The 21,600-nt window shown below is 32.4% G+C and overlaps 1 long non-coding RNA gene across 1 annotated transcript; it reads right to left on the minus strand.

Moving 5' to 3' along the window:
• Nucleotides 1–21,141: 21,141 nt before the first annotated feature.
• On the minus strand, nt 21,142–21,563 carry LOC112747159 (uncharacterized). The gene is made up of 2 exons (XR_011873051.1): nt 21,451–21,563; nt 21,142–21,347 (listed from the first exon to the last, which is right to left on the minus strand). It is a non-coding gene; the product is annotated as an uncharacterized lncRNA (long non-coding RNA).
• Between the last annotated feature and the right edge of the window lie 37 nt (nt 21,564–21,600).

Consider the following 21,600-nt stretch of genomic DNA (forward strand, 5'->3'; position numbering starts at 1 on the left):
AGACTTTGATATTTTATAAGAAAAATTATCGCTCTTTTAAACATTTTACAAAACTGAGTATCCTTATTAGATCACACTAATATTCTGAACAGATAAATTTTTATATTATATTAAGGGGGAAAAACACGTTTTTGTGAGAACAATTTGACCTAGGTATATATAACCAAAGAAAAGAAAAGAAAAGAAAAGATAGGAGTAATATTGTAATCCTGAATTAGCAAGGACAGATAGGTATACTGCAAGATTAACATAGCTGTAAATCTGAAAAAAGCATAAACAGTGTGGTTCAGTGGTAGAACACACAGATTAACATAGCTGTTTCTCGTTATTTTCCCATTTTTTCTTTCTCTCCTTCCTATTTATTGTGATTAAGTTCTTAAGCTACTTGCTTTTATACCTACAATTGACTAAAGTCTCTCACTCATTCTCCAACCAGATCTACAACACATTACACTGTGTGGTGTGCAGCCATGCACATAAATCATTGCTAGGTTACTCAGAAATAAATATCAGATAATAAAGCATTTATTTGTCTTTAATATTATTTTAATATTGTCTTTAATATATATGTAGGTCATGGCTCCTCAGGTCAAGGGTAAAGATGTCAAGGGTCATAGAGGTTCTCGTACCACTGCCGCAGCCGCTATTTCAACCACCTCCACTTCTTCTGGGACTTCGATTGTGCCAGATTTTCAGTCAGGACCACTTAGCCAGCAACCGTATTTGATGGTACTTAATCCAGGCTACAGAGGTCTTCCTCCACCAAGTTGGCCTACTCCAGGATGTATGGGTCCCCCTCTTCCATCCCCTCTTCCAATTTCGATTCCTCTTCCGCTTCGCAATTCTAGTCTATTAGTTGATTCAAAGACACCTGGAAGCTCTAGTACATCTCCTCCATCGGAGACTACATCGATTCCTAATAGTGTCACAAAAGAAAGATTGGTTCCTGATGGAAAAACAAGGTAAAATTTGGATCTCTCCACAACTAAATACATGTTGATTAAACAAGGTAATTATTAATTTTGTTTGTATATGTTTTCACTAGTTATATGCTTCCTGATTATGATTAAAGTGCTAATAGACTAAAGATATATGTTTACTACTATATTTTAATTTTAGATTAAAGTGCTAATGACTTAAAACTATTTTTTTAGTTTCCTAACTTTTCAATTCTTTATGAAATTATCAGTTGGTTACCTTTCCTTCCTGGTTCTCAGAAGATTACAGAGATCATCAAGAAACGATATGATAAACCGTACAAAAAGTTTGGAGATGTCCCCCTTCCGATAAAGGAGCTTTGGTTTAAGGAGTGGAAGTTAAAAAGTGTTGGATTGAATAAAATTATTTTGGATTGAAATATAGTAGGTGATTAGTTGATAGTTGATTTTATTTGGATTTATAGAACAAGTGAGAAACTATTTTAAATTTGGCTTAACACAGGCCCTAGTTTTCAATAGCAGCACCAATTTCTATTTGGAGCAATTTATAATGTTGTTCTTATTTTTGTTCTGTGTGTAATATAGTCAAAGTGAAAGAGTTATGTGCTCTTTGTTTTCTTTGTTCTTTCTTTTTTAATCATAACTTGTCTTTAATCATAACTTGATTGAATATTGTTCATGTGATTTGAATCTTATAAGTAGCAACTTGATGAGTATGTGCAGAGCCACTTTCTTATTGATGATGATGATGATGAGTTTTTCTGGAGGACTTTCAAGTATAGGACAAGTAAGTGATTTAGGCAAATGATGTTAGATATCTGTGAGGGTGTGGATACGACCCACGAATGTCTAATTCCTGCTTGCAAAAAGGTGTTGGAAAGGTACTGGGAAACAGATGAGAAATGGAAAAATATAAGGAAAAAAGCAAGGGAGAATCGAGCGTCACTCTTAGGTGGTTCTGTTCATTGCGGTGGTTCTATTCCATTGAGTTCAACTATAGAGAGGATAGTAACATAATTTAAGTGGCTTTAGATCTTATTTAATAGACATATATTTATGTAAAATTTTTCTTATTTTGTGTTTTATGTGGAACAGAAGAAGCAGTTGGGCCGTACACCAACCCACGAGGAGGTCTTCAAAGAAACCCACACACTTAAAAGTGACAAGTCTAAATGGGTGGACAAGCGCTCTCAAGACACTCATGTGAGATATAGCATAAATGTTAAATTAATGTACATGCTGCCACTTGAATATTTATATACACACATGCATGTATATATTTGAGTTAAAATATTTACAATTTTGTTGTCTGAAGCTAAAATTGCAATGCCCCACATGTTCTGATACTTAAGTTTTCTCCCTTTGGTCATTGATGATTTGCTACTTTACTTGCAAGATAGCTCAGTTACTTTGCATTCAAACATTTGCAAAATTGTTTTCCGTCTCTTCCCGCTACAGTCATGAGGGAAAGTGTCATTGCTAGAGCTTTCTGCCATCACTGATTTTAGAATGTACTGCATTACTTGTTGCATTAGTTGGAATGTACTGCATTCACTTGTTGCATTAGTTGGATATGGTGGACGGTGGAAAACTGGTGCTGGGACATTAACATTGCATTTGGGGTTGGTTGGAATCTATTGCATCCCTACTGCAGTGTTCATCTTTGTGATTTTGGTCATCAAGAATTATATTTGGAGTCTCAATATTGGACATAATGCACAATTATGTACTTATGAAGATGGTTATAATAATTTGTCTAGAGTATGAAAACTGGAGGAACAAGCACTGTACTTCCATGTAATATGGTTTATCATTATATCAAGGCCATTAATCCCATTATGGCCTTATAAATTTACATAAATAATTAAATGTACACAAATAAAATAAGATGTATGTCCCTTAGATTATTCATTTCTGATGGATGGTAGTTTCAAATATTCATATTTGTTACTTAAAAACAAAATGACCGAATAAAAATTAGGCAGAGTATTAGAAAATATTGTGGAGATGCAAGACATTAGAGCTAATCAACTTCACCTATTGAATATATAGTTATTAAAAGTATACTATATATTGTGTACTATATTGTTTGAAACTTGATTTATATAATTGATATAATCATTGTGCAACAGGAGAAGTTTATAAAAAAGTTGGCAGAAGTTCAGGCCCAACATGCCGAGGCTCAAGCACAGGGAATGGAGCTATCACCAATTGATGAAGACTTGATTTAGGAGGAAGTGTGTGGTGGGCAAAAGAAGAATCGAGTTTACGAAAAAGGGTTATTCTTTTCTAGCTCTATCAAGTCTGGAACTACTTTTGCCAATTCTGTATCTGAAAGAGCACCTAAAAATCAAAATTCTGTTCCTGATTTGCGAGAACAGATTTATAATCTCAATGAAGAGCTTTTTCATCATGTTACTCAACAAACATATGAGCGTATTAGTAAGTTGTTAGATACACACTTGGCTCCTTTGGAAAAGACTCAAAAGAAGTTAGAAAAGTTGGAACTGGAAATTGGAAAGGTCAAGAAGGAAAAGCTAAAACAGAAGAGATGGAATGAGGCTTATGTTAGCTATTATGAGAAGGTTAAAGCGTCAAGTAGTTCTAATGTAGTTCCACTACCACTGCCACCCTCAATGTCTTCGGATGAGGACTATGATGATGATGAGGATGAAGATGACACTGAAGACTATAGCTGATAGTTTTAGTATGGTTGAACAATATACTAGGAATTATAGTTGATGATCAATACACTTTGTTTATGTTTTGAATTATATTGACTTGCTTGTTTATAGTACTTTTCTTTTAGTTTGATAATATGATGATTTGTTTATTTTTTGAAATATTATAAATATTTGAATACAAATTAGATAAAAATTTGTATTAAATTTATATTTATTTTGTATGAAAACAAGTTTATTTTGTAATTGGAAAAATAAAAAAATTCTATTTTACCTTACTGACGGATTTTCTGTCTATAATCAAAGTGGGAGATGATTTTCCAAGGTTCAAATTATAGACGAAAAATCCGTCGAAAACTTCGTCGCCTTCGAGAAATGGATGGAGAATTTACAGAGAGAAAATCCATTGATAACTGGTAAAAATCCGTCAGTAATTATCCAACAGGAAAAAATCCGTCGGTAAATAATTTCCGACGGGGCTTTTATAGAGGGACAAAATCTGTCGGTAATTTTATCGGTAACCAAAAATCCGTCTGTAATAAAGACTAAATCTATTTGTAAATCTGTCTGTATTAATCCATTTTCTAGTTGTGAATTGATTCTTACTCCATTTAAAGTGGAACACTTGTTTTTATTGACATGATTAAAGCTTAGTTTGGTAAAGATTTTCGAAGAGGTGCTTGTGCTTTTTAAAAGCTCAAGCTCCTCATTTTGTGTTTGGTAAATCAAAAAGACCATGTGCTTGTGCTTGCAGCTTTTAAAAGATTCAGATACTTTTGAAAGTACCTAAGATAGAGCTTTTTAAAACTTTCTTGTGCTTTTCAAAATTTAAAAGTCTAATATAACCTCATATGTTAAATAATTTTCAAATTTAATACTTGTATTTATGTCTATTATAGTATTTTTAAATTTTAAAAGCTATTTTACTAAACACAAATGTTGTTACTTGTGTTTATCGAAAGCCATTTTTAATTTGATTTACCAAACATAAATGCTACAACTTTTAAAAAGCCATCTTTTAAAAATTAGCTTTTATAAGTTACTTTTGAAAAGTAAAAGCTTTACCAAACTAAGCCTAAGTGCTGAGTGAATGGCAATAATTGTTTCATAGGAACCAATGATGTAGATTAACACTTTGTTTGATTAATTTTTAAATCAAGTCATTCTGCCATTTAAGTACGCCAGTTTTGAATTAAACATAGTTAATTAAAGTTTTTCAATGCAAATATCTATGCAATTTTTTCATCCTATTCTATGAATGGTTGAAAATATTCATTTAGTGGATTCTCTTGTCCTGTGAAGTGTATATTTTATACCGTTAATTTGAAAATATATATAATATTGTTATGGGTTATTGGCTTTTTTAAATTAGTTTCTACTTTTTTCTTATCAAAACAATTTGCATATACGGGGATTGAAAGAATGATACATAAATACACCCTAATGCAAGTAGGATACATCATATATATATTTATTATATAATTCACTTATTTTTATATGTCACATTATTTCTTTTTAAGGACCACCTAAAATTGAAAGTCGGATACATGAGGTTGATGTTTATTTTAAGATGAAACTACCATGTGTAAGTTTGAACTAACCTCTATTATTTCTACTACCAATTTCTGCATAATATGTTAAAATTAGTTGTGGAATAATAGTTTAAATATGAGTGGATAATCTCTAATTCCATATTACTTGTTAAACTTTGTAATAGATAGATCGATCCACACACGAGACCTGCATGATGACTTGATTTAAAAATGAGAAATAACAATAACATAAAACAAAGTAGCTTGGTACTAATAAACTTACACACATTTGAATGAACCATACAACAAATTAGAAAAGAACATACAACTCTAACACTTACACAACATAAGACAACTAAAGACACACTCCATACAATGGGGATACCCATCTGGCTTTACTAACAACTAATGCCTAATGACTCTAAAGACATTAATGTAAGCCATGATTCCATACACTAAACCATAAACTAACAACTTAAGATCTAGAGACTACAACACAATCAGCATACTATTTAACTACTCCAGCCTTGACAAATCATCACACCATATAAAGGCTGTCTGCATGAAGCGTGACTGAGTTTACAGACATATGATCCTCCCAGCTCCGGTGCAATAAATGCTCCCTCCTTACAAAGTGGCTCCTCAATTTTGAAAGCAAGAGGTCTATCTTTTTAGCATCATTTGCAAACCTTGTCCTAAATTCCATAACCAAAATGATGTCCTTCTAAGGGAACATGGTGGGATTGTAAGGAACGCCAAGACCTGAAACCCTAAGTTTCTTTTCCCACCAAAGCTGATTTTGGGAATCTCTCTTAATAGACCATACTAACACGGTTTTGTTATATCCAACTTTCTCAGTTGATATAAATCCAACACCGTCGTAAAAGTGTGTGAGTGCATGGTCCATGGACTTCGCCTCAACTGGGACTTCGTTTTGATAGAACACCCGTTGCTACAGTGAGAACACTGCTATCACTGAAGGATCAGTGAAGTTAAGACCATTCCATCCAATCCAATATACAAATCCATCGACCACAATTGATTTGGGGCTCAATTTCTGAACCTGGGTCTGAGCAATCCCAGAATGAGTCCAATAATTGTCATTTGAACTATAGAGACTCCATGACATGTTAGTATCTGAGTAGTGTTTCTTGTATACATGAACAATGCAATATTCCATTGAATGGTTCAGGAACCCAAATGCATAAAGAGAAACTACATGGCAACAGTGCTGCCTTGCTTCATCAGAAATAGTATGGAATTGTTGAATTAATGGATTCCAAATTAGGAGACTGGAATCTAATCCTTCTTGAGAAAACTGTATACAGTGCACACCGTGGCAAGAACCAATAATCAAGTACCAACCGAATTGATTTATCACAATTGGAATGTTTAGAGGGATCTGCTGAGGACAATCGACATTGGTTCTTGTAAACCATATGGAATTTTCTTCCATAGATGGAAGACCAACTCTAATAATTACATTCCTATTCTTGTCTTTGTTCTCGAACCAATTCTGCTTGGCAAACATTGGGGGTAGAAAGCCTACCATTCTACGTCTTGTTTAAGCATCTACATCTTTCCACCGTCTTTGGATCACTCTTGGTAAATATCTTCAAAAGTATGTCCTGACCGAGATAAGGTAGTTGTGCTTTCTTCGTTGTTGTGCCTTCCATTGTAGACAAACAGTTTAAAATTATGGTTGACATGTTATTAGGTAATGGTTGGGTTGTTGGTGCTTTGATACTATCCATGTTTGCCAAGTGTTATCGGTGGTGATTAATCAGGGAATAGCCAATGTGTCTTCGCATTTGAAAGGGGTGAGTTAATGAGCAATAGTTTGTGAAGTACTCATTTTTTATATCACCACTATATAATAAAATATTCTTGTTAACACAATTCCTAGGTCACACATGATATAGTTTTGACAAAGATTTTTTTTTGTAATACACAATTTATTTGATTTTTTTTGCATAATATTTTTCCTCTCATTTACCTGCCTTTCATCACAGTTTTCAAAGTTTTCTGAATTGTATATCTTCTTGGTCAGTTTTTTGTACTTTGTTAAAATAAGCTTTATAAACAATACATCTATTATTTTCTAGATATATATATTCAGATAACTTATTTATTGAATCTTACTAAAAGTAATGAATGTGTGTTCCCTTTTATTTGGTTCGAAAATCGATGACACTTCTTTTTAACTTATTTAGTATAATCTCCCATGTGCTAACAAAAACTATTGTTGTAATAGAAAAACATGTATTCACTTATACTTTATTAGCATTCATTAGTCAAAATATCCACTTTTATAACTATAGTAATTCCAAAGGCATTAATTCTTTGCTTTTAAATTGCACCATCTGGGATCGAGAAAAATAATAAATAATTCTATTGTTTAGCACCAATATGATAACCTTGATAACTACATCTCATTTTGTAGACTCTTTTAGTATATATTTTGTTGTAGAAAAACAAAGGCTATCATTCCAACTTCACTTAAGAAATACTCGAGACTCCCACCCTAATGATAATTTTTTAGGAAGGCTCATTGTATTTTTCCAGTATAAATATGTCTTATATATTTTATAAACTATTCATAAAAGTTTCTTATCTTTCTAACTTTCTTTGACTTGCTAAAAATTTTTCTCTATTCTAATTTTTTTATTCAACTAAAGTTATTCCCTCTAATGCTTTACCAAAGTTACAAAAAATATGTCAGCATGAATCATAAAACATCCTATCAATATTTATAATTTAATAACTATATTCAACTATACACCTCAACATAATGAATTATTTAGTACTTTGCTTGGTTTGTGCCACTACACCTGCTTAGTTTAGGCCTACTAAAAAATTTATATTCAACAATCGAGATGATATTTTTGACAAAGTTTTGAAACAATTTTGTTAGTAATTTTTTTTAGTTTATATTTAGAAATCACGAATTCAGCAAGTTACTCTATTCATTTATATTTAGTAGTGAGGTCATACCCAAACTATATGAAAATCAGGTTCAGTATTCACCAGATTGACTTTATCATAGTTTCTTGAAAATTGCTTGCAGATCAAGTTCTGCAACATCATGTAAACCCTGCTAAAATCGGTAAATAATTAGTCAATAAATTGAATTTTAGTTAGAAAAGCTAAAAATTCAAAAATAATATCAAAATAGGATAGAGCTCATCGAAACGAGAATTTTGATACCAATTTCGATTATTTGGCCCAAAGTTGGACCGGAAGGATCGATCCGGTTGAACCAAGGCCCAAACCGGGCCCGTGGGTCCAACCGGATCCATAATATAAAGGAAACAGCATCTCTCTTCTCCCTCATTAGTTGCTGCAATGCCAAAACAGAATTGGAGGAAAGGGAGAGAAGCTCTCAAACCCTAACCCTTTGATCCACCATAACTCCTCCATCCGGGCTCCGATCGCCGCACCGTTCGCAGCCACGCGCTCATCGTGTCGAGCTCTACCTTTCTATCCAAACAATTTCACTGGTAAGTCTCCTATTAAGTTCAGAATCTCTATCTCTCTTTCTTGGTAAACTTGAAAAACCTATGGTGAATCTTGTCCAATTTTTGTGTTCTAGATTCAAGTTAGCTTCCGGAACTTGTGGGCTCAAGCTATTGAGCATTTGGGTATGGTAAGAACACTCTAACCCTAGCTCAATCTTGTTTTTGGTAATAGAAAACTAAATTGGAACATATATATGTGTATTAGGTGCATGTTAAGTGGGTGTTTATACATTGGAATTAAATTGGGATTACTTGGAGGTTTATTGGTGACCAAGGCTTGTTTTAGGGCTGTTTAATTGAGCTTGGAAGGGCTGTAATTGTGCGTTGTGAGCCTGCCTTGGGTGAATTAAGTGATCGGCCAAGGTATGGTTTAAGTTTCTCACGTTTAATATTTACGGTGTTGTGAAAACTTAGGTTAGAGGAACCGTAGGATAAGTTGAATTGTTAAGGTATTTAATGAGTAGCTTTGTATTGTTGTTAGCATAATTGTTGGTGAACATATATTGGGATTAGAAGGCCTTGAGATTATTAATTTTATGCCCTTGGACTTGCTTATGATGGGTGGTGTTGGTGTTGATATAAATTGATGATTATGGTTAGTGTTTGTTATTGAAAGTTGTTATGTGAGTTGATGGTTTAATGTATGTGTGAGGGTTGATGATGGAATTAATGGATTGGTAACATGTTGATGGAATATTGTGTGTGAAAGGTTGATATTGCATAAGTGGAATGGTAATTGTAAAGGGTTGTTCATATATTTATATATGTTTTATGCTAAATGTAAGTTAAGATTATGGCTCATTGGATTAGTTAGAAATAGCTTGAAATGGTTGATGAGGTGAAAATGGATGTGTTAGCAAATGTATGTTTTATAGGTAAGGAATTATGAATGTGGTGAAAATGAGGTTTTGAAAGTGTTTTAGCAAAAATGATTTTTGGGTGAACTTTGAAGGTCCATAATTTACTCCATAAATTCTAGTTTGAGGTGTGATTTATTGCAAATAAAAGATGGTTTTAAGAGCTTTTGATTGATACTAATTTTGTGAAAAATGGAATTTCGTAGAGAGAGTTATGGACATTACAAGTTTGGTGTATAAAGCTGTATTGCAGGGTGGCAAAAATTGGTTGCAGAATGCTTCTGAGCATTCTGTCCCATTTTTTTTAAAAACGCGCCATCCACGTGTACGCATGGCGTAGAATTTTGGCAACGCATGCGCGAGAGGCATGCGCACGCGTGTGTGCATATTCACGCGTACGCATGACTCATGCGTACGCGTGACTTGATGTATGATCCATGCGTGCGCGTGGCCTACGCGTACGCGTGGATGCTGCCTGCTGGAAAAACCAGGTTTGACTGTTTTTTAACTAATTTTTCACTTCTAAACCTCCATTTTCTTCCTTTTAGACTTAAGGTATAGTGTTAAGTCCAGTAGATAAAAGAAGCTAGGAAAATAGGGTAACTTGGAGGTGAAGTAAAGTCGAAAAGGTGGTAATTTAGGTGTGAGAAGGCAGGTGGTACAAATATATATATATATATATATATATATATATATATATATATATATATATATATATATATATATATATATATATATAAGTGTCACAAAACTGAATAATGAAAGGAATAAATATCGCACCTGAGCACTCTTTCTTGAAAGTGCGACCCCAGGAGATGGTAGAAGGTGAGGATCCCCTTCTCTGTTCCTCCTGGTATTGTAAAATCGCCCCCATCGAGATGGTGGGAGGTTAGGATCCCCTCCTTTATTCCTCCTGGGCATATGAGAACGTACCTCTTGGGTAAACGCAAGAGTTGTGATTTCACCCCACTTGCTCCAGGTTGGTTAGTATAGAGGCTCCCCGGGTAGACGCAAGAATTGTGGTTTCGCCCCACTTGCTCCGGGCTATGATGAGTTATGTATTAAGGTGCAATGACATGATGAGTAAGTAATGAATGATTATGAAATGTTAATGATGGTATCTGAGATACGAGTTTCCCTGGGTAAGAACCGTGGCTTGCCACCACGTATTCCAGGTTGAATCGCGACACTCTGTTGACCCTACGTCGTAAGGGTGACCGGGCACGTTTAAATTTCTGAGTATGGATAGCCCCCATTGAGTGATTATATGATGAATGAATGTGAACTCTATGCATAGACTCTTGGGGATGCGCGACGGGGGACAGTCCAAGGTTTTCGGACTTGTCGGGTTGGCTGGATAACCGACAGGTGGGCCCCATCAGCCATAGAACAGGCATGCATCATATGCATTTATTTGTATTGGTTGCTATGCATTTCCTGAGTTTGCCTAACTGATATATATATCACCTACTATTTGTTATACTTGCTATTTATACTATTTAATCATTACTTGTGCGTGAACTTGTTTGGTTGCTTGTTTCTATTACATTATGAATGATAGAGGAAATGGAGAAATGGGTTGGCGTTGGGTTAGGGTTAAACTTGAGTAAGTTAGGCAGATTTAGAATACCTACCCCTGTTTATGGCTTCTGTTTAGTACTTAAGTTGGTTAATTGAATAACGGAGTTCTAGGATTGCCTATGGCATTCTCAGGACCGTATTTCTTATACGCGTGGCACTTTTACCATGCTGAGAACCTCCGGTTCTCATTCCATATTGTATTGTTGTTTTTCAAATGCAGGTCGAAAGGCTCCTCGTTAGGCGTCTGGATCCTGGGAAGCGAAGTAGTCCTTGGGCATATTTGGACTTTCTACCTGTATATATGTATATATGTATTTAGCTTACTCTCCAAGTAACTTATATATGCTGCTCCTCTTAGATGTTGAGGGAGAGATAGGAGTTTTCTTTGATATTTTGGTGTATTTTGGGATATTTTGGGAACTCTTATGTATATATATGTATATATGTATCCTCCGGCCAGCCTTAGCTTCGCAGGCTGAGTCAGGGGCTAGTTATGATGTTTCCTTGGCTTTCCTTTCTTCTTTTATTTATTTTTTTTTATCATGTTCCTATTTAGTTTCTTAGCACGCAAGTAATCTTTTCCGTTGAGCGTTGCACTTTTCATTTTTTGCGATTTTTGTTTACCATTTTGTTTCAAGGCTCCTAGTATATTATATTCTTCTCTATTATGTATTTATTTTGCTATTTAGAGGTCCGTAACACCACACTACCTATGTTCTACGACTTAAGCGTAAAATTCTGTGTAGTAGGGTGTTACACATCAAGCATCACCTATATTGATCAGTCCTTATGCAACCTGCTCTACTTTCTAACTTATTAATCTCTCTATCTTTGTATGCTATCCCTTAGTTGATTCTAAATTCAAGGAAGCATTGAGTGATGGCTGTTTTGAAGAAATTTCTTCTATCAGGCAGAACACCATACAGATAGAGCCTCGGTTAGTGTTTCACTTATAGTATGAATTTCTTAATTATCATCATATGTGTCCCTACAATATTGACAATGTGATTAGAGCACTTTATTCCCAAGTAAGCTCTAACCCAAACTTCTTAAAAAATGGTTTTAGTATCCACAATGTTATCTTTATCCTAGTTTCTTGAAAACTAGTTTAATATCACCTTCTGTAATATTGAGCCACACAATTCTGACCACTCCTTATGCAGCCTGGTCTAAATTTTGAATTATTACTGGTAATATGATATGTCTGGCATCCCTTAAAAACCTTAAACCTTGTGAAAGCATTGACTGATAGCCAGTTTGGAGAAATTTCTTTTGTCAGTCTGAACACCATACAGATAGAGATTGAATTGGCATTGTATCTAGACTCTGAATCCCTTCCTTATTATGATATATGTTCTATGAATATTGACCATTTGATCAGAGTACTTATTTGTGAAGTTAATTTGATATCTTTGTTGGAAACATAGAAATCTTTCTCCGTTCTTTTAAAGAAGTAATATCAAATCATGCTTTTTCATGAAATGTTTTACCATGAATAAGAACCTGACTGAACACTCATCATGCAACTTGTTTCATTTGTCAAAATATTTTGATATCTTTGTTGGGAACATGAAAATCTTCTTCAATTTATAATCTTTACTCTTCAAAAATCTATTTTTCATAAAGTGCTTTACCAAAACTATGTTAAATTTTGTTGAATTATTGTTCTTGATTTTTTTCATTATATCCTTTTTATATGTTTGTATTTTAGTTTGAAACTATCTATTTGGGGACACTCATCATTCAAAAAAACTAAGTAAATTTGGGTAAGAAGATCATAATAATTTTTTTAATGCGTTACTTGTCATGATGTGGAACCTTTTGCACGTTAAGTGTTTAGCATAATACTTGCTGACCAATATAACTACATCCACCAAAATTATCTTAGTTATAATAACCTAGTTTTGATAAAATCCTCCCCCAGACATTAAAAATCACAAATGTCCTTCTTAACACTATTTCTTGCTTCCTATATTAGTCAACTCTAACCCAAACTTCATAAAAAATGGTTTTAGTATCCACAATGTTATCTTTATCCTAGTTTCTTGAAAACTGGTTTAATATCACCTTTTGCATCATTGAGCCACACAATTCTGACCACTCATTATGCAGTCTGGTCTAAATTCTGACTTATTACTGGTAATATGATATGTATGGCATTCCTTAAAAACCTTAAACCTCGTGAAAGCATTGACTGATTGCTAGTTTGGAGAAATTTCTTCTGTGAGTCTGAATAGCATACAAATAGAGCCTGGATTGGTGTTGTACCTAGACTCGGAATGTAGGGTATAAAATAAGACTTCATGATTTGTTTACTTCAGATACCAATGATTTGCTTAATTCATTACTTGTGATGAGTTAGAACCTTTAGCATGGTGAGTGTGTAGCATAAGACTTCATGACCAATAAAACTACAAATTTATATAATGGTAGGACCTTAAATGCCTACTTTTGATAAAATCCCCTGTTAAGCTCATTTCTTGATAGATGTATTAGTGAGGTGTAGCCCAAACTGGATGGAAAATCGGATTTAGTACACACGAGCTTATTTGTATCTGATGAACAGATCCTTGTGTGGTTTAGAATTTCACAATTGAATTCTCGTTGCAATATAGTTTCTAAACCAACAATAGTCCTTTCATACAAAATTTTGTTTGTCACAAGTAACAAACCCTTAATAATCCTAAAAACCGAAGTATTTAAACCTCGGGTTGTTCTCCCTAGGAATTGCAATAAAGTGTTCTTGTTATTGGTTATGAGATGTATTTTGGGGTTTTGGGGCTAATAGGCAAGAAATATAAATGGTAAGTGAAATAAACTAACAACTAGAAAAGCCTTGGCAAGGTTTGGTGGTCAAGGATCTCTATCCTTATCACTAACCACAACATGAGAATTAGCAAGGATCAACCCTATTAAGTCATCCTTTAAATAATAAAGGAAAGTCAAATGAGCTATGTCAATCCAAGTCCAAAAGTCCTAGTTCTCCACCAATTCAATTAGTGAGATCTAGAGTTAATGGCTCCCAATCGTCAATCACTTGGACATTAGTAACTCAAGAGTTCCTAAGTTACCTTCCCAAGCCAAGAGCACTAAAATCTACTCTAACATCCTTCCAAGCATTTTATCAAACACTTGGAAGGCATAAAAGGAAAACATAGTAAATCAACAACAAGAGCAAAATCTAACAACAACTAATTGCAAAGAATTAACAACAACAATTAAAAGAAACACAATTATTATGAATTACCTCTAATTGAATTGAAAGAGTAGAGAAGGAACAAGAGTAGATCTACAACAAAAGATAGAAGCAACATGAAGGAAATTACAACAAAAGAATAGAAGAATCATGATTGCAACAACAAGAATTTAGAAGCAAAAGTAGAAGAAAGCATGAGTCTAAACCTAGATCTAAGAACTAAACCTAATCCTAATCCTAATTCTAGAGAGAAGTGAGAGCTTCTCTCTCTAAAACTAACTAAAACTAATCCTAATGTGTGTAAATGATGCTAAGTGTTGATTCCTTTCAATCCTTGGTCCTTTAAATGCATTATGGCGCCAAAGTTAGTTGCAAATTGGGCCCCACAGCTCTCAAAAATCGCTGGGCACGTTTTCTATTAAAAAATCACGTGCGCCCACCGGCGCGTACGCGTACAGTGCGCGTACGCATCCCTTGCGTTTTCGTGATCCACGCGTGCGCGTACAGTGTGCGTGCGCGTAGATGAAGATATCCAAATCTTTGGCTTTTTCATGTGTTCTCCACTTTGTATGCTTTTCTCTTCACTCCTTTGATTCATCCTAGCCTTTTCAACCTGAAATCACTTAACAAACAAATCAAGGCATCTAGTGGAATCAAAGGTGAATTGAATTTAGCTAATTAAGGACCTAGAAAGCATGTTTTCACACTTAAGCACAAATTGGGAGACAATCATAAAACTATGCTATTTCATTAAATAAATGTGGGTAAAAGGTGATAAAATCTCCTAAAATCAATACAAGATAAACCCTAAATATGGGGTTTATCAGTATCCTAATTTCTTCAAAACTGCTTTAAGATCACCTTATGCAGCATAGATCTATACATTAGCAGCCTGTTCTAAATTTTGAATTATTACTCATAGTATCATTAGTATGACATGGTTAAATTACTTTTTATTTCATCAAGGCTTTGACAATGTAGCCTCCATTATAGTATCACGCTAATAACTTTCTTCACTATTTGGGCATACTTATCTCCAACATTGATAATCTGAGCAGGTTACTTTATTTCTTCTATCCCAAACAATTAGACTTGACACACTTTTTGCTAAGTTGTTCAGATTTTGCACTACATTCAATATTGACAATGTGATCATGCGTACTTTATTTCCTCTCCCAACAAAAATTGGACTTGACACTCTTCATGCAAAGTATTTCAATTTTTTCCAACTTAATGTATTCATTCACTGTCATTAAGTTTTGAAATACCACATGAGACTTAAACAATTAATAATAGGAAGCATTTGTGAGTTCTGCCATGACTTTCTTCCTTGTTGTCAACAGTTAATAATCAGATCCAACTCCATGAGTTTTGGCTGTCTAGTTTTAATTAGATAAAAAAAATTAAAATAATTAGCTCATAGTTGGAATTTGGGAGTGCTATTATGTATTTTTCTTGATATATTCAATTTATGAAGGATTCTCCTAAATGTCACCATCTAATTTATTTACCATTTTATCCTATTTATTCTTCTCCGATTACATCTTTATCTTATTAAAAATATAAATTTTAAGTTTTGGGACTAAATATCAACTCATAGCGAACTCATAACTAAAGTGCATATTATTTAACTGTCAAATAGTAGATCAAATCAATAACTTAAATACATATTCATTAAATTTAGCTCAATATGCATTATTCAATTGTGGCATTTGATTTTTAGTTCACACCTTTTTCTAATTGTTTAAGTATATATATTGGAGGATGTTTTATCATACATTATCACATAATAGGTTTAATTTCATAATTTTTATAAGTTAAAGACTTGTCATAAGAATAGACAAACCCTATTAAAAAATAGATAACACATTAAAGATTCACCAAAGTAAGAACAACAATGTGTGTGGGAACATGTAATTTGAGATAATTACATCTTCATTAGCAGCCAATTTATTAGGAAGGCTCTCTAGCATGTTTTTCATGATAATATCCTCATCGTCAAAATTTTTTATCACTGTGTACACTAAATCATACTGCTTTATATTGCCAGACTTCACATTTAGTTTAAATAACACTCGTTTATCCATTATATTGTCCTGCAATTGTGGGTAATAATCTTCTCCAACTCCCTAACCAAGTACATAGATCAAAACAACTATTTCAGTGTTCTGGTTCCTAAATACACAACATAATTAAGAGTAATTTTAAAGGAATGTGAGTTTATAAACTCAAAATTTACTTACATTTTCACAAATAATCTTGTCCGCTGACTTTTCACACAACTGTATGGTCTCTCTATCCCACAGGAGTAGTGACATGCTCCCTGTTCCATCGCACACCGTTACCTCTAATTTGTACCTAAGAGCCGATGTTCTGTGTGTGTGTCCGCACTTGCCACATTCATATCTATTTCCAATGGGGTTTCAACTTTTTTAGGGCACCTTCTGTAAAATTTGTAAAACCAATCATCCTTTCCCGCATTGATGGATACAATCGTCCCTAATATCCATATGGGACCTTCCTACAATGATGTGAAAATAATATAGGATATGAGTCATCAATGATTTTGAATAAGATTAGTTTTTTTATCAATTTACAGTAGTGTTATCCATCAATATCAAAATTTATTGTGTAAAATTTAGCCATATTAGACCTCCATGAAATTGAGAGCTTCCTCTATTGTCTTGATAGCCACACTTCCGTGTTTTAACTCATCTAAGGCAGACCAAGCATTAGGAGATGACACCTTGACCTGGCTGATCCTGGTCGAATTTGATACGGCAGGACTACTTAACCTACAATCATTAATGGTCACAAAATGTTAGATAAAACTAAAGAGTTTACCTTTTTCTTAAATCAAAATATATAGAAGATCTACAACACTAACTTGCTCTTGAATTGGATGACTTCTGTTAATTCGGGATTAATATGGACCTTCGAGATTTTAAAGTTTCTTTGCACCGATATTTTTCCATTCCACCTTGTTGCCTTAAAATATTGTAGCACAACAATAAGTGGTTCAGCTCTCTCCTCTTCAAGGTGCAGTAGGAGATGGTCAACCAACTCACCAAACAAAATGCAATTAATCCTGTTGTTTCTAAGTATATATAACACAACCAAGGATAAGGTTCTATCACCATAAATTGTCAAGAAAAAAATTTTAACTTAAACCTTTAAATGTGTATATAATACATACTCAAGGTCTTGAAGGATGATAACCAATTGCTTAGTCTCCTTCCCTTTGCTAGTGATCAAGTCCCTAGGATCTTCCTTACCAACAACCTCTCCGATCAGATCTACACTTGTTAATAATGGTATTAGCTTCTATAGAACATAAACCCAAACTTTTTTAAATGCATAATCTATGCTATAAGTATATATGACACTCACCAAACATTTCAGAATCTGATAATTTGTCAACAGTTAGAAGATTCACATAGGACTTAAGGCAGAAAGCGTCAAGGGGAAAGCTTGGCTTCTTAACATGATTGACCAAAGTCCTCTGGGAGAATGTCAATACTATCCTACTCACACCATTCTTCTCCTTATACTTGTAGTCGAACACAATAAAATTAGCCATTGTGTACATCTGAAACTCAAGAATGGCACCACGCCATTTTTTTACCAACCCCCAGGGAATAGTGCAATGAATTTTACCACCCTATTTTAGCATTACAAACAGATTTGGAAATAAGTAATATATTTTGTCTATTTCATGTATCACACTACTATAAAAATATCAACAGTAAATAGAAAGAATACATATTTCAGTGTGAGAATGATACTTTTACATCTTGGAGAATCATTTCAATCGACCTAATCTCTTTCTCATTGTATTTGCTTAAAACCTCCCATATCCTAACAACATACATTTCGAAATGTCATTGAAACTTTTTTGGATTCACATCAGTTACTAAATCAAAATTCTCTTCCATTTTTTTCAGGTTCTGCATGAAGTTGATAGGGAGAAAGTGATAAGGAGAGATAACTTTTATAAAATGCTTATTTCCCAGGGCGTAGGATTGGCTATTTAAATAGTATCATGAAAAAGTTGATGTGCCATTTTTTTTTATAAAATATTTACTTTGAATAATTTAAATAGGTTATACTCATTTTGTTTGTAAAATATTTACTGTCCAAATACATGACTTTATTACTTATTTTCTTTTGCTGTCATTTGACAACTAAATAATTATACACTTGTCATGTATAGAAATTATACACTTGTTAAACAAAGAAACATGCACTAGTTGCTTATTATATATTAATAGATAGTGTAATTAGATATCTTTTAAAAATTGTCTATAATATAATTTTCTTATCTTTTAAATTTTTAGTTTTTAATCAGTTTTTTTATTTAAATAATGTCTATAATATAATTTTTTAAAAAAATTAAAAAATAAGTTAACTTTCTATAAAAAAAAATAAGTAATTTTCTATAAAAATAGATATTTAAATTAATTAAATAATATTATTTAAATAAAAAAACTGATTAAAAACTAAAAATTTAAAAGATAAGTAATATTTTTTTAAAAAAATTAATAAAAATAAAATAACACATTTTTTTAAAAATGTATCTAACTATTATACAGTTGAGTCTTCGTGTCTTCACTATTTTTCTTCTTTATCATAGTATGCACCTACTATTTTTGTTCTGGAGTATATTTTTTTTTCTGTTTTTTTAGACTTCAGACTACTTACTTAGAAAAAAGGGGACATTTTAATTAACGAATATTATACCTTAGAAATAAAAACTATAAAATAGTAGATCTAATAATAATTAACTTTTTTTTTTGTGAAAAGATACCTATGAAAATTTTCATTTAATATTGAATACATTGTTGATCCTTGTTTTCGAGATAATATATATTGAATATTATGATTTTTATATATACGATCATATTGTCATAATTTACTCAGTGTATGGGAGCTTTACTCTTAAGGAGATCATGTTTAGTTATTACCCGCTAATATTTTTTATTACTAGGAGATATTCCATTTTTTGTTTTGTTTGTTGCATTCTATTGAAGTATTATTACATTGTACTTAAGTTTACAATTTGAAATTTTCAGTTTTTTATAATAGTGGTTTATTTAAAATATTTTAAATAATATAATTTTTTACCAATTAATGTTACTTTCACAATTATACTGAATTCTCTTTTAATTTTTTTAATTTATTAAAAAATGATTTTTTTTTTAATTTCCTAAAGTAATTTGTGCAATCATTCAGTTACATTATACGAATAACATATTTTTAAAATAAACAACTCACACACAAATATAATGAGCACAATACTTAAATAATGTGTTCGATTTGTTGCTAAGATTAGAGGTATATATGGATAATGGATCAAGTTAGAATGAATTGAATAATGTAGGAAAATTCAAGATCCAATCCGAACTCAATGCCTCTCATTAGATTCTAGTTTTTTTTTGTTTTTGTTTTTTTTTTTCAGCCAATTCAATACGATCTGAATGATAAAGAAAATAAAGAATTAAATCATTTTTATATTAAGATAATAAGACTTATATATAATAAATATTATAAATTTAATAATAATTAATATTTTATTTTATCATTTTACTATTTTTTATTTTAAAAGATCTAAATTATACGAATAAAATTGCAAACAAAAAAAAAATGCACCCAAAAAATCACAAAATTAAAAGACGATCATAAACATCAGATTTAAATTATCTCATTTTTTATTTAAAATAAAAATTCAACTCGATTCATTTTAGATAAAAAAAAAAAAGAGTGAAGTTATTAATGAAAAAGTGTGTTTGTTTTGGTGCTTAAAATCGGAAGTTTGAGATTGTGATGAGTATTGTGTTTTTTAGTGAGAATAAGGAGAGAGAGAGTGAGAATTAAGATTTTAGGTTGGAGAAATTAATTAACTTAGAAAAGGTGGGGTTTTTAATTAATTTTTGTCAGATTTATTATCAAATTTTACGAGTACTATTATTTCCAAATTTGTTATTTGTTATCATAAGTTAAAATTTATTGAATATTTTCTTATAGTAAAAAAGAAAGCTTTTGAGATGATTGAAAAGCAAGGTTCAGAAAACCGGACCGGTCATCAAACCGCTCTAGTTACTGATTTATTGGTTTACTGGTCTAACCGGTTCAACCGGTGGTTCAACCGAAAAAACCGTTTTAGAGTAGAATAATAAATAAATTATAAATACACATCCTAAAATATAATTATAGTCTGATATAAATCTTAAAATATCTTCGAAATTTAAAACACTACATCAAATATCATCAACCAAATACATATGATCTTATCAAAATCCAAACTCAAAAGTTAAATAGTAATAAAAGCATATCTAAATATTAAATCCCAACATCATGGTTTATCAATAATCAAAATCCGCAAGAACTTGTTGCAAATCTGCTTCGGTGGGATGATCTTCACCTTCATTCCCACCCTGATCAGCAGAAGAAAGAGATGCAGCATAAAGACCACTACTACCACCGCCACTTTGATATAAATCAGCATCAATTTCACCTAATAAAATAGAAATGTTATCATTATATTATAAACTAACAACATTCTAATAAATCATTAGAAACTAAATATAATATACTCACGCAATAAGTCATCCACATTACTAGGAAGATCAGGCTCTTTCTCTACAACCTCTTCAGTCACCCAGAAGTCAACTTGACTGATACTTTCATAATCAATTGGATCATGCTGTGTCTTTTGCTTTCTTTTTTCCTTTTCCTTCCTAAAAAGTTAAATACAATATATGGAGATTTAATAATTTACAAATTTATTATGATAAAGATTACAAATGAAACAATATAGTATTTCATGTAACATATATTACCTGGATTTAAGACGCAAATTATAGGTAACATAAACAATGTCATTCAGTCTATCATGCTCCAATCTATTTCTTCTTTTTGTATGAATCTGGTCAAAAAGGCTCCAATTTCTCTCACACCCAGAAGAAGCAGATGCTTGGCTAAGAATGCGAACAACTATCTTTTGTAGACATGGAGCAGAGCCTCCGAATAACCTCCACCATTCATCTACCAATTATAAAACCATAACATATTATAAGATATTAATTAAGAACATAGGAGCTCAAAACAAGTTACTATTGATTAAACAAATATTCAACCATATTCTTACCAGGCTTAAGTTCAGATGCAGCTGGAATAACTTCTTGTCTATCAAAACTTTCCTTCCGATCTCTATATAAATGTATTTCTTTCATTGCCTGAACTGAATCCAAATTGTTACACTTACAATACAAGGTAACAAGATCAAGCAAACCTCGCA

This window comes from Arachis hypogaea, chromosome 15, assembly GCF_003086295.3.
Source record: "Arachis hypogaea cultivar Tifrunner chromosome 15, arahy.Tifrunner.gnm2.J5K5, whole genome shotgun sequence".
Classification (NCBI taxonomy): Eukaryota; Viridiplantae; Streptophyta; class Magnoliopsida; order Fabales; family Fabaceae; genus Arachis; species Arachis hypogaea.